The sequence below is a fragment of the Ammospiza caudacuta genome, chromosome 5 (assembly GCF_027887145.1).
Source record: "Ammospiza caudacuta isolate bAmmCau1 chromosome 5, bAmmCau1.pri, whole genome shotgun sequence".
Taxonomy (NCBI): domain Eukaryota; kingdom Metazoa; phylum Chordata; class Aves; order Passeriformes; family Passerellidae; genus Ammospiza; species Ammospiza caudacuta.
Window position 1 is genome coordinate 11338763 of NC_080597.1, and position 14607 is coordinate 11353369.

The window sequence follows — 14607 nt, forward strand, 5'->3', positions numbered from 1 at the left end:
TTTTTGTGGCCATTACCACAAAGAATAAATAAACTATAGGGCAAGTTCATAGCAATCCTGAAATTTGTGAAAGTAATGAAAATAGAGACATTTTGAAAGAGAGAAGAGTGAGTTAGTGAGGAAGGATTGCAAAGACGGGTTTTACAGAACACAAGATGTATTTATGTAGTGCAATGGATGGATGAGAGAACGGGGGAGGTAAGGTTAGACATAAGAAAGATTGCTTTTTAAAATAAAACAAGCAAATGATACATGATTCAGACAATAAGGAGAATTCACAGAGTATCACAGAATCAGATTCAGCTGTATGCAACCACCTGTAGCATCCACCATCTTGCCTCTTCTCAATGTGTAAAATTCTTTAATCACATGTCCCAAAAGTCTACATTTTTTTAAAGCCCTGGCTCCTAGAATGAGGTTGCTTTGTGAGGCAGTTTTTATGACTGAAAAGAAATGCTAATGAGAAAGACACAGCTTGTGTCTAGGATCAGCTGTGTGCTCTGAGAGTCCTTCCAGTAGATTTCTGTGGGGTTTTTGCAAAGCTAACACGGATGGGCTAGATCCTTGAAAAGTAATTATAAAATGAATGATCAGTTAATGCATTTGTTAATAATGAGTCATAATTAATGTTCATACACCTGGGACTGTTCTGTAAGTCATAGTTACTACTGACAAACTGCTTCATAGTGCACTTCTACAATTATTTGTATAAAAGAGGAAAAATCAAAAGGAAAATTCACACAAGCCAAATCCATATTTAAAATCAAAGAATATTTTAATTTCATTTTAAAAAATAGAGAGTAGCTAATTGAGACTAATGCTATATACATTTATAATATATCTGTGATCTCTAGAGCGCTGTAAAGAATGTACTAATGTGGTGAGGTCAAGCCCAGTGAAGTTAGGAAATGCCAGGATTAAGCACAGCCTAAATTAATTAAATTCCATCTTGTAGATCCATTGTGAGATCATCTCTAAGATGGTTATAGGTTATGATAGTCAAGCCATGCATCAGTCATAGCCATGGGGATCTGTGCCTTTTTCTCTAGGATCAGAAGGAGAATACACTCTAATGGCTGAAGACAATTGTTCTGTTCTTTTTGTCATGTTTGATTGATTCTGCTTGACCCCTCCCACTGGGACTGCCCTAATTTCTCCCAGTCTCAGAAGTTCATCCAGCTCTCATTTTTCTCAGATTCCAATTCCCACTCCTGAACCCCAGGCTCAGTCTTCCTCCCCAGGTCTGCACGTTGTCCAAGTCACAGGCTCCTTTGCACACAATTCCCACCCTTTGCCCAACCACTTCCAGTTTTCCCACCTGACTCTTTATCCAGCCCACTGAACCCCTCCCTAATGCCAGTGGCACTCAATGCCAGCTGTGTCCCTCCAGCTGCAGTGGGCCAGCCCACAGCCAGCTGTGGTGAACATTCACCCCCTGCCATCCCTTCTGTCACTGCATTGTGAAATTCCAGCAAGTCAATGATTAGAATGAGTTCCTTGTTAACTTCAGGAGAGAAAGAGACAGTGCAGATGTTGCCAAGATTATCCACCAATGGACTAGAGAAACCTGCTTCGGTCATGGAACATATTTCAGACAGGCAAGCTGAGGAATTCTGGATCCAACATGAGATGAATACATTAGGTCTCACAAAGAGGATTGTTAGTCAGAATTACAACCAATTTATTGGAAGGCCCTGGAGAGGAAATATGGTACTACAAGGCTATTTTATGCTGCAAGGAGTTTTTTCCACACATAAACCCTGTGGCTGCCTGTCTGCTGTTCAGAACTCAGAGCCAAGAGGTCTGGAGAGAGTTTGTTCCACTCAGTGTCCACCATTGCCTTACACAAGCTGCTGCACCTAATAGTGATTTCTAACTTCAGAAATGCTTCTTAAACATGCACTTCTCCCTTTACACTCCAGCTCCTTGTCTTCTGTGGTTTTGTCACAGGACCCTGGTTGCAGTTTCCTTGTACAGAAACTTTTCCTCCTTTTTTGCCTCCATGTTCAATCCTGCCCAGCAAACTGGTTCATGTTCCTGCTCTTTGCATGCAACCAGTGCCAGGCATTTCCATTCCATTTCCTTTCCAATTCCCTGATGGTTTCAGTTGCCTGGCTCACTTCTCACCTCACCAGAATTCTAAATTCTATTGATTCCTTTCCATTCCTCTCATTTTGCTTTTCTTTTTTTTTTTTTTTTTTTTCAATCACTTTCTGTGTTTTCATCAGAAAAATTCTCTCAAAACTTTCAAGGGAAAGAAGAAAAGGAGCAACAAAATTAAACAGAAACAGTTCCTGTGCCTGGAAGCAGCCATTACAAGTTTAGCAAAATTTCACCTACCTAGCTCCAGGCCAAACAGCATGTGTTTAATTAAGATCCATGTTAACACCCATAAGATCTGCAAGGAAATGGAGTTATGTTGCCTGGCAGAAGCTGAAATTCCTGTTTCCAGGCTGTGGTTTCTGGAATTTCAGTGAAAGTGTAGAAAGGATCCTGTGAACTACTTGTTTTTTCAGTCCCACTGGGAATCACCAAATGATTGGGGTTGGATGGGACATCTAAAGATCACTTAATCCAAACCCTAGTTCATCTCAACTCAATTTGAAGCACTCAGCCAGAATGGAAGTGTTCATTTGGAGCTGAAAAATCTTACAGCAAAAGCAAATTTTAAAAGTTCTGGGCAAGCTTAGTAAAAAAAGGGCACAGCTATGCAGAAAGATTATGTGATCTGAGCAGTGAAAGCAGCAGCACCTGCCTCTCTTAATGTCTCTGTCCTTGCTTAGGAGTTAATAAAACCTCAGTTGCAAAAGGTGAAATGTTGCAGAGCAGGCATTCATATGGGATTTCTTTATTGTCTGTCCATGAGGGAAATTTTTTTAAAAAAATCACTAATTTGCAGTTATGAGATTAAAGAGTCATGTGCCTGCAAATGCTTCAAAACAGGGACCAGTCCACGAAAGTGAATTTATTTGAGTCAGAAACATTTCTTTTTGATACATTGATACATGAACACATGTAGAGTGTTATTTTCTGCACAACACCTCTCCTATCCTCTTTTTCTGTGCCTGGCATGAAAACAGTTGAGTTCAGGATACATTCCTAGGTTTTGCAGGATTTAGAAGATTTACAGTGAATGAGCAAAATAACTGCAGGAAAATATATTTTTATGGATAATGCAAGTGAACATTGACTTTTAAACTAAATCAAGCTATCTCTGCTACAAACCTCTGAGGAATTTAATATGGATGTGTTCCTCTTTTTCTAGATGAATTAGAATCTCGTTGGAGTTACAGAGCATTCACAGCTGCAACGAGCATAAACAAAGGGGGTGTTTTGAGCATAATATGGGCCTTTGAATACAAATATCCTGGAGATTGAGGAATTATGTCTTGAATTATGTACTCAAAGTTAGTAGCATCTATGACTTTTGCCTGTAGAAAAGGGGGATAATCCCACCTCCAGCATTCACAGGAATGCTGATTTAAACTGCCCAGGTTAATTGTCCATCTGAAACCAACAGTGTCTCCAAAACAGATCTTTATTATTTCATTTTGTTGGTCTGTGGAAAAATGTTTTCTTTTTCCTAAAAGGAAAGGAGAGTTCTGTGGTGGAAATAGTTTATTGAAAAGAGGAGCTATAGAACTGCACATACTCATAGTTCCGCACAGGGATTAAAAACATGTTACTGAAATACTGGGTGTGCTACCTTCCTCTGCTCCTCTGGCAGAACCTCCATTGTCCAGGGATTCTTTGCTTCCCAAGAAGTGCCTATGAATTGCTTGGTGTCCTTTTCCTTCCATCACAGCCCTAAGAGCCCTTGGATAATGCACGTCTCCATTAAAATATTACTCTTACCTTGTATTTTCCTGCTGCAGCAATATGGTTTTTTGCTAGGGTTTTCACTTCCATGAAAGTAGTTTTCCAACTGTTTGTAAAAATCTTTCTCAGTTCCTTCCTTTTCAGATTTCTGAGTTCTTATGTGATCACATTTTCTTCTCCCAGAATTTGGTTTTCTTGTCCACTGACTCAGCTGCAGAATCCTTAATGGCTCATGGCTCTGGTCTCTGTGTTGCACATCACAAACATGAATCTCATACTTCCTGTACACTTACAACCAGAAATATTTAAGTTAAATAGGTTTTAAAAATATAACAGCCTGACTTGCTTGGGGTTTTGATCCAGTTAATCATCCTAAGTATAGTTTAGATAGTAATGAGTTTCATGTCTTTTACTTCACAACCAATAATCTGGCTCCTCCAGAGAAGCTAATGGATTTTTATTATTCCCAGGGAAATGCCAATGACAGATTTATTTCCTTCTTATTGCCACCTAAACACCTTTGATCTCAGGCTTTTCAGGTGGACCAGTGAAAAATGTTTTCACTTGTGTTTCCCTTTGAATCCTACTGTGTCACTGATGCATTCTGGGGCTCAATTAAACTTAATTTAAAAGTCTGATTTCAGACCATTGCAGATTATCTCTGCAATTTGGTAGCTTCCTCTGCATCATTACCCAATGAGTTGAGAGGAAAGGAAAAAATAGGCCCCACACTCTGATTTTTTTTTCTCATTAGGAAGAAAGGATGAGTGGTAGACAATTGACATTCCTGAAATCTCTCTGTGACCTGAATTCAGGACACAATTTCTGTGCCTCCATTTTTTCCTGCTTCAAGTTCTGAGCAATTTAATATACTAAATCTTGTGCATCTGTATGTAATTGAATAAAAAGAGGGGCAAAATTTTGCAACTTCACAAAGTGTTATTGTGAGATTCAATCAGGAGGGAAAAAACCATCCGAAATTATTAGTGAACAAAGCTGGAAGACTTGAGAAATTTATATTATCAGTTAACTTATTTCATTCATCTCTGTTCCTGTAAATACTTTAATTTTACATGAAATAACAGGGTATTTATATAGGAAAAATGTTGACAAAAGTTTAACATACATGGAAAATGGAAATCATAGGAGAAAATCACAAAGCAGAGATCCAAAACTTCTCTCTGGTACTTTTATAAAACAGAGAAGGGTTTTTGAATATGTGCATGCATATGTGTAATTTTATTTTGGTCATTTAGTCACAATATAAAACAATACTGAACACATGAATGCAAATAAACCAAATCAAGATTTATAGAACAGGCCCTGTCTTTCTTGAAGGCTTCCAATGATTTCCTGCAGAATTCAAAGTACAAAAACCAATTTTGATAATAGTCCTTCATTTTTCTACTTTTTAATAAAATCCAGGCTCTTCATTCATTTGTATTCTAAAAAGATATTATCCTGCAACCAGTATTTTTTAAGACTCAGCAGCAAACAAATTGCTCCTAAATCTATGACTATATTTATAAAAAAGCCATCGATTTTTATGAAAAATAAGAATATCATTGACAATTTTTAACAAGGCTGAAACCATCCCAACAATTTCATAAAGCTCTCAGAGAGCAGCATTGTTCAGGGATTCTGACAGGTTGGGTCTTAATATTTTTATACTATTAAAATTAATTCAATATTGGCCATTGATTTAAACCCCTGCCTCATCTAACTCCCATTTTAATTTACTGTTACAACAAAAACTCCCTCTTAAAATGCCTGCATAGAAACTAATGTGGTTTTCTCTTACCTTATTAAGTTTTGCCACAAGAAGGAAACATTCACTTGAAGCAACTTGATTAAGTAAAATCTAAGTAATTTAGTAAAATCTAATCTTCATACTTTTTGATTAAGTACTTGGCATTTTTTATGTTTGCTCTGTTGATGTAAGTGCAGTCATTCACTTACATGAGTGTCAGAACATGGAACCACAGGGAGTATAAACTTCAGCTGAACCTGCAAATTATTTTTTTTAATTCAGAATCCTTATTAGCCATCTACATAGCCCATTTTTAACCCTGAGCAATTGACTAATCCCACCGACTTAATTAAGGCAATATGCAAGTTTCATTTTTATTAAAGATTAATATTGAAAAGCATGCAGGTTTTTGCCTTTGCTGTTGTTCCTGCTCACAACAGTTGTGATTTTAATGGGATAGTTCATCTTAAAGAGAAGTAGCAAGTGCTTCCTTTAGATAAAAAATCTAAACAGCTTTCCAGGGCAGTATTAGGATGCCAATAAAAAAGTTACATGAAAGAACTTTACTTCGAGTGTTTATGGATAATTATTTATTCTTGGTATTATTCCTCCATCTAATTCAGATACATAGGTATTATTATGTTTTAAAGGTTATGAATACTGGTCAATTCAGACATCCTGTTAAAAAATAAATAAATAAATAAAACCTTAGTGTTTCTGCAGCACTTAGAGCATGCAGACATGTAGTTAAAAAAAAGCAATGAATAATGTTGTCAAGAGCATACTGTTCTCATACCTCCTAGAGCCAATGGAATACCAGGAACATTTTCTGGTAAAAAAACATCAGAACCATCTCTGAAGCCTGACAGGATATAGGAGAATAATTAAATTTTCCTGCTTTTCAATGGGCTGCACACCAGATAAAAACCCTGTGAAATAATGAGAGCCTTCAGCCTCCAGACAAGGTAACAGCAGCAGAGTGTTTTCAGATCCTCAGAGGAGCAGCACCATCACTGCTGATAACAAACAAAGAGCCAGGAATGAGCTTGGGAAAACTATAAAAACCTCATCAAAGCACAAATCTTACAGTAAGGCTGAAAGGCAGCATGGACACATCTTCATGTTTCAGTGATAAATAAATATGTATTCATTTCACAGAATAAAACACCCTGGATTGACTCAAGAGTCAAAAGCATGATGATACACAGGATTGTTAATACAAACTGGAAAAAAAATTCCCCTGTGTGACTGGTGAGTGGATTAGAGCTTGGATGCAGAACCAGGAGCCATTCCATCTTAACTTCCTAAAAGACCCCTGGGGTATGTAGGACTCCAGGTAGCCCTAGACCCAGCAGACAACACCACAGCTAAAATCTCCACTTCCAGAAATGCTCAACCACCTACAGCTCCCTCTGAAATCAGAAAGCACCAGAAGGGTGCAGCCACTCTGAAAACCAAACCAAAAGCCCCAAGGTCTGTAAGTATTTGTTCACAGGTTTATGTTGAAGTTCATAAATAGTCCTGCAAGACATCACCCAACCTTCATTGAAGGCATAGGGAATTTTGCTGGGGGCTTCTCACCAGTCAGTATTTTGCCCCTCACTCCCTCTGTACTTAGGTATTCAGAGAAGACCTAAATTTGAATTCTGTGCTCACAAAAAAGCCCCAAACCAAAGCAAATAAACAAACAAACAAAAAAAAACCCCCACAAAACCAAACAAAAAACAACAAACAAAAACCCCTCATTCTGAACATTTGGGTGTATTTTATGAGAAAGATTTTAAATTAAAAATGTCCATATTCCCCCTTACTTTGCCATGATGCCTACACATGATGCTGCTGTTAGTTTCACATTTCCAAAGGTTTACCAGTTTCAGGTTTGCATGTTGAAAGTTTCTTTTGCTGTGCAGTTCAAGTTTCTTGCACCCTTACGAAAAAGTCCCCCAAGCAGTGCCTGACTGCAGGTGGGTGGATGTTTCTGCTCTCTGCAGGGAAACATACAGTAAAAACTCTGAGGATCTTGAAAATTCACTGGGAACTGCATTACTCATCCTGATTTTATAAAGATACTCAGGTGTGATGGCCATACAAAGTGTCAATATAATTTAGAACTGTTATTTTGGCGGTTATTATTTGTCTTCGTTCAGTAGATCATGGGCTGAGTCTCAGACTCTCTTACTGAAGAGCTGTGAGGTTTTTTAAATTACAAAGGAGATCCACAGAGCTGGAACATCCCCAGAAATAAAATGGTATTCTCTACACTCTACACAAGGCAGGGCAACACTGCTCCTCTCCTGTTCTGCTCTTGGCTTTACATGGTGGGATGTAGCAGAGAAAATTCAATATACCAAACTCCAACAATTATGAATGACCTTAGGGTGGAACCTAAATCAGTTGTCTAAATTTCCAATGCAACCTAAAGAAAATATTTTTGTGAAACTTCTGTCCCTCCAGCCTCACAGCAAATGACCCTTCTCACAGCCAAACATTTTTGTGATTATTTACACTGAAATTATATATACAGACTTCAAGTAGAAAAATTATAGCAATTTAATGGGCTGCAAAACATTTCTAATTTTTTTTCATGTTTAGCTGATCTTACTCTTGCTATTAGGAGCTCATTCAAGGCAGCAGGTGCAGCTGAATAGAACTTCACATGGGAACTTCCCTGGAAAACTGGCATCAAGGATAAAAAAAAATGTGTAAAGTAGCAGATTGAATTTTAGCAAATTGACTGGATGCTTTCTCTGCCTTCCAAACAGCCTGCCCCTCCAAATAGACAGAAGAAGAAGAAGTTGATGTACTTTTACATCACACTCATCAGGAGAGGAACATGTGCTCCACTCTGCGTGTGTAGGAACAGGGGTTGTTTACATTTTGTAGGTTGAGAAGAAATGGGAGTATTTCTAAGTAGAAGCATTTTATGTGATTAGTATGCTGCCAGTCCAGCAAAGCACAGGCTTAAGTACCCAAGAAATTAATTTACTCCAATTTAATTTAGCACCATTATGTGATTTTTTTTTTAGTTTCCTTAGACTTTTAAAAATATACTGATTAGTTAATAAGTGTTTAGACTCATGTTAATTGTTGCAACAAGTACTGTAAGTGCAGCATTCAGACAGAGCTCAGTTAATTTCATCCAGTACCTTTCATGGGAATCTCATGGTTGTCTGGAAGTTTCCCATCCTAGGAGAGAACATCTGTGATGATGGATAGCATTATGATGAGGGAGGGAAGCTAAACTATGTTTTTTAATCATCTGTTGATTAGTTTCATCCTGTTTCTTTTTTTTATCCATTCTTCAAATATTCCATGGTCCTTAGAGGGTGTAAGACCTGTGTCCAACACTTGTTCATTGATGCTGCTTCTTTCTCATAGCCCCAGGCTACCTGCTTCCCTTCTCCATCAGACAATTACCCATGATGAAATGTGCAGCATGAAGTGGAGGGAAGGAAAGGATGTCTTGAACTCATTATTTGGAGAGATGCGTAACAATGAACTGTTTGTGATGCTGTTGGAATAACAAATGAAATAAATCAAGTGGAATCGACTTTGCAGTTTTGCATGTGATAATGGAGAGTCTTAAAGCAATGCTTTAAAAAAATTATGAAGGTGATTGAAATTATTATACATTTGGGTTCTACCTCATACATTAATAAGAGAGTTGTGGCCATGATTTCTAAATAGATAATAGAGAACAGTGAACTCATACACATTCTGTAAAACCGTGATTTGAAAATTTCCCACTTTGTTGCATAGTCATGAGGCTTGTTACTTGCACATCTAATTTCCTTTGAATCCTTTTAGCCCAGTGAATGTTTATAATTATTAAATGAATGCACTGAAGACTGAAGAATTTGTTATTTTTAAAGCTATCTAGACACTAAGGCAGGTAGAAGTAATGAAGAATGTCTGGGGTTTTTAAAAGCCAAATTTACTGATTCTATTGGACATAAGTTTTCAACTAACCTGAAAATTTAAATGAATTTATGGTCTACAAGGGATGACAGAAAGACAGTGCTGAAAACAGAAATCTCATTCTCCTTAGTGTTTCCCAGTGGTTACTCGCAACTGCTGTACTTATAAGGGCTATGGCTGAAAACAAGCAGTAGTCAGCTAATATCTGCTATTAATTTATATGTTGGTTTTGTTTGTCTGACTTTGGTGGGGGTTTTTTGTTTGTGGTTTTTATTTCAAAAAACCAAACAAGCTTTTAGAAAACCTGGAGTTAAAAAAATTGAAATTAGGTGGAAAGTCCAAGGGGAAGGGACAGCTTTATAAAGTTAGCAAGGAGCCTGGGTAAACCCCCATCTCATGCACATACACATATAACTTACACTATTGCTACACTATAAATGAGAGAAAAGACTGAAACAAAAAGATGCAATTTTCACCTTTTTTGCTGAGACAAAAGCAGACTTGACAGGATAATTTTTGTACTGTCTTCTCACTAGGTTTAGCCAATAACTTGACAGTAACTGGCCAAACTCCTCTAAACAAGGAGACAGACAATAATTTACACAGTTTAAAATACCATTTCCATACTCATTACAGAGCACAGAGCTGTGAGAGCACCCATCCTGGGTAATGGAGTGCGTTTGTTCCCCTGCAGCCACAGGCAGGCAGAAAGCATAATCCCTAATACAAACACTGCCCTTTCACTTTGGCCAGCTCATAGGTACATAATCTCCACATTAGAAAATCAGGAGAAATCCACCTCATGGTTCACAGCTCACAGACACTGCTGCTTTTAACCTAACACAAGAGATGTAGGAAGTAGTAAGGCACTAATGTGGAAGGAGAGTGCATGACTTTCCTGACATTTTTGTGCTAGAAAATCAAAATCAAATCTCACTATATACCCTTCTGGGGCCTTCAGAAGCACAGGCGACAACTGATGGCTGCTGTGTGTGAGCATTACTGAAAAGTTGTTCAGGTCCTGATGCTTCTCAGCTCTCCTCCTATTCACTATTCCCACCTATCTCCATATTCTCCCAGACTCTTCCTAAAAGGCACATTCCCCACCTGCAATAGGAGCATGCATTATACTCCTGTTTACATTTAGGGAAAAAACATCTTTTCCTTCATTTAGAAAAAAAACATCTTTTCCTTCATTTACAAAACGTTCTCTTTTCTGTTTTATTTTTAAGAGGCACGTTTGCTTAGTCTTCCTATGAAATCCATGTGGATTCTCAGTTCCCACTTTCCATGTGACCTTTGTCTCAAACATTCAGCTGGTGCCAGGACTGCCATCTACCCCCAGAGCTGCAGAGTCAGCAGCAAACCCAGGATGATTAGTTATCACTCAGACTTCAAAGTGTGTCCAACAGGCTAGACAAAAATGACAGAAATGTTAAAAGAGACAAAGCTGAGAGAAAGGGAGAAAAGAGGGGACAGGATCAGACTACACAGGTGATGTTACTTAGGAGAGTTAGTACACAACATGGTTGGATTTTACTCAGGTTTTTCTTTCTAGGTGCCTTGATCCCTGTTCATGACTATTCTGAAATTTCTAGAAGCTCTGTAACTTTAGAAGATTAAAATAGAAGAAAGGGGGAAAAAAAAAGGAGCAAACAGATTCCTATTTTCCTGCTTTATTTCAGTGAGACATAAAGGGGCATAATAAATCTGATGCCCCTTCAGGACCTAAGACAACTGCAGCAGTGTCTATGCCACAGCAGCCTCAAGAACAATGCCTATCTTGTTTTGTTTCCTCCCCTGGCATTTCTGTCCCCATGGCTGGCTCAGCAGGAGGCCATGGACTGGCTGTGTGGCACCAGGGCACTGCTGTGCCCCAGGCACATTGCTCTGTGCACACATGGGGCATCCCATCACACTGACACACGTGGCACTGCACTGCACCCACCTTGCCCAGCACTGCAACCCCTCCGGGACCCCAGCAGGTTCCTTGGCACAGAGTCCCCTGAGCCCCAGGGAACTGTCTGCCCCAGGAGGTGGTGGAGTCACCATCCCTGGATGTGTTTAAAAAAGGACTAGATGTGGCATTCAGTGCCATGGTTTAGTTGGGAGGTCAGGAGATAGTTGAACTCGATGATCTTGAGGGTCTCTTCCGACCTAGTGATTCTGTGAAAGGGTTGGATCATGGGCATTTTGGTAAATCAGACATAAAGAATAATATCAATAAGAATATTAATAATTAAGAGAGTTAATAATTTACGAAGATCTAATCTGGTCCTCGGGAACTCTCTCTGTGCCAGAGAGTGGCAGCCTTTCTGTGAAGGCTGTGCTTTGCTCTCCAGTTCCTCACAAGGTGGCCTTGCAATGAAAGCAATCCTTGTGAGGAGCCATTAGTGACTGACCTGTGATGCTTCACCTGGATTCAATCCACTGCATTTTCCCAATTACTTAGTGAAGTTTCTCAAGCAGGTGGAAGATCTCCTCCCACCAGATCAGAACTCTGCTGCAGCACCAGACTGCTGTGGAATGCAGTGGCCTAATTAAGGCAATGTTAATGAGCAGCAGGAGCACATGGATGTGAAATCTGTTGGAGTGGAACAGAAGTTGTTGATTCTGGTTACGTAGTGTCTGGGAATCAGCTGCAAATTTCACAGCCATTTAATTTGCACCTGTTCTCAGATGAAAGAACAGGGCCTTTTGACTAGATTTCAGTGGCCTGCATCTTTGAGCAGGGCTTGGCCCAGTGCTCTGCAAGTTATAGATGCCATGTGTGCCTCTGCATGTCCTGCACTCCCATTTCTTGAAGAAAAAAAATCACAGAAGGCATGCCAGCAGTTATGGGGCAATGTGGAATGCCAGAACCTCTCAATGCAGCAGCAAAGCCCACCCACTGGTTTGTGACCAGATGTGTGCTCTCCCTAAAGCAGAGTTGGAAAAAGCCTGTAAGTGGATATAAGATGTATTTCTTTCACAGTGACAGGTGATGGGGAAGAGGTCACAGTCCTTGGTCATCTCATTTCAGGGAGAATTGGAGATCAGAGATCACCTCTTGGAGGCAAACACCCAGGATCAGGGAGAGCCTTCAGGAAGCAGTTACTGCCTAGATGTCAGAAGTTGAAACACTTGCTAGGTTAAAATCCTTGGGATCAGACCTGGCAGCAGGGAAACATCTCCAGCCCAGCTTCTAAGAAAATTGCCTGCCATGTGTCCCAGCCTGCAGCAGTGCTGGGTCCTTGCCCTACTTTGCTGTGGAGGTTGGCCAAGCAGACAGCTGCTCTAAGAACCTCGCAGGGCAGACACATCCTCAGAACAGGGTCAGGATCACCCTGAGTGTGGCTGTGGCTCTCACATCCTCACAGCAGCTCCAGCAGCAAGGAGAGCACACACATGTGCATATCCACCGAGCTGCTTTCCCTGCTAAGGGATCCTGCTGGCAGCAGCTCCTTTGCACCTCTCTTACAGCCTGCAGCTGCTTTTACCGGGCCAAACCTGGTGCCACCTGGCTTGGGTGACACAATGACGCTAATTTACTCAGGCTGACAACCATGAACCCCTGGTATTGCCGAGATGAAATTAAGAAAGACAATCAAAGCCCCACTTTCCTGTTCCTGTGAGCCAGGAAGAGCAGCGCTGAGGTCTGAGCTCGGTTTTTGCTGCGGGACAGCGGGGCCGGCCGTGCCGGGGCAGGGCGGAGAGCCGAGAGCTGCCGGCTGTGCCTGAGCCGTGACAGATCCCAGCTCCATCCCGGGGCTCCACCGGGACTGCAGAGGGAAAGGAACCTGGGACTGCAGCTGGGCACTGCAGGGATGCTGTGCCCGCAGCCGGCAATGCCCGGGACGCTGGCACGGCAGGGATGCTGTGCCCGCAGCCGGCAATGCCCGGGACGCTGCCACGGCGGGGATGCTGTGTCCGCAGCCGGCAATGCCCGGGACGCTGGCACTGCAGGGATGCTGTACCCGCAGCCGGGAATGCCCGGGACGCTGGCACTGCAGCTGGGCACGGCGGGGATGCTGTGCCCGCAGCCGGCAATGCCCGGGACGCTGGCACTGCAGCTGGGCACGGCGGGGATGCTGTGCCCGCAGCCGGCAATGCCCGGGACGCTGGCACGGCAGGGATGCTGTGCCCGCAGCCGGGAATGCCCGGGACGCTGGCACGGCAGGTAGGAATGCCCGGGATGCTGTACCGGACCGGACGCTGCCGCTGTCCCCCAGCTCCGGGCCGGGCCGGCGCCGCCTGGCGGCCCCGGGAGCGGCGGTGGATCCGCGGGGCCGTCGGGGACTGAGGCTTTCCAACCTCCTCACAAACGCCCGTGGTCTCCCTGGTGTTGTCAGGCCGTGCTGTGGAGGTCGGCAGTGAGAGCCGCCCGTGCCACCTCCTTCTCTGCAGCCCTCAGAGTGCGCGATTCCCCCGTTCCTTTCCAAGTTTCAGCTATGGCATGTTTCCCAGTCCAGTTCCAGCGCTCTCCCATCCTCTGGCTGCTGTAGGGATGCGGGGCCAAGGCTGCAGTTGTGGCATGACACCAAGTCTGTGGTGATGAGACTCCAACAGCGAGGGAAGGGCTGAGCAGGATCAGACCAGTCCCTTCCCATACCCAGAACTGAGGGTTAGGACACCTGGGCTGTCCCTTTCCAGTCACTCTTCTGCTGGGCCAGAGGCAATGGCAAGGAATGTCTCACACTCCTCTCCCTCAGATACAGTAGAAAGTATTTGCCAAATAAGTCTCATTAATAAATATAAAAGAGACACAAAACCTAAATTCACAATGCTAGATGGTGTGAAATGTGTCACATTCCTTTCAAGCACATTCAGCATTTGGAGTACACAAGGGATCTGCTTACCTTTCTTTTCTCAGAATGTGTAACTTCTCTATAGACACATAACTTACCTGTTCTCCATTAATGGAGCTCAAAGCTGCTGCTGGTCAACACAAACATGGAATTTCCAATAGAAATGCCATGAAAGAGCAAAATGGGGTTTCCTGAAAAGGCTGGGTTGGCTACACGATGCCCATAGTGACCAAATAGCGCCACAACAGCTTTACAAACCCTACATGTAGTTGTCTTGAAAAGGAGCACTGGTTTTGTGCTGCTTTAATGTAGACTGTTTGAAGCCAGCAGCAT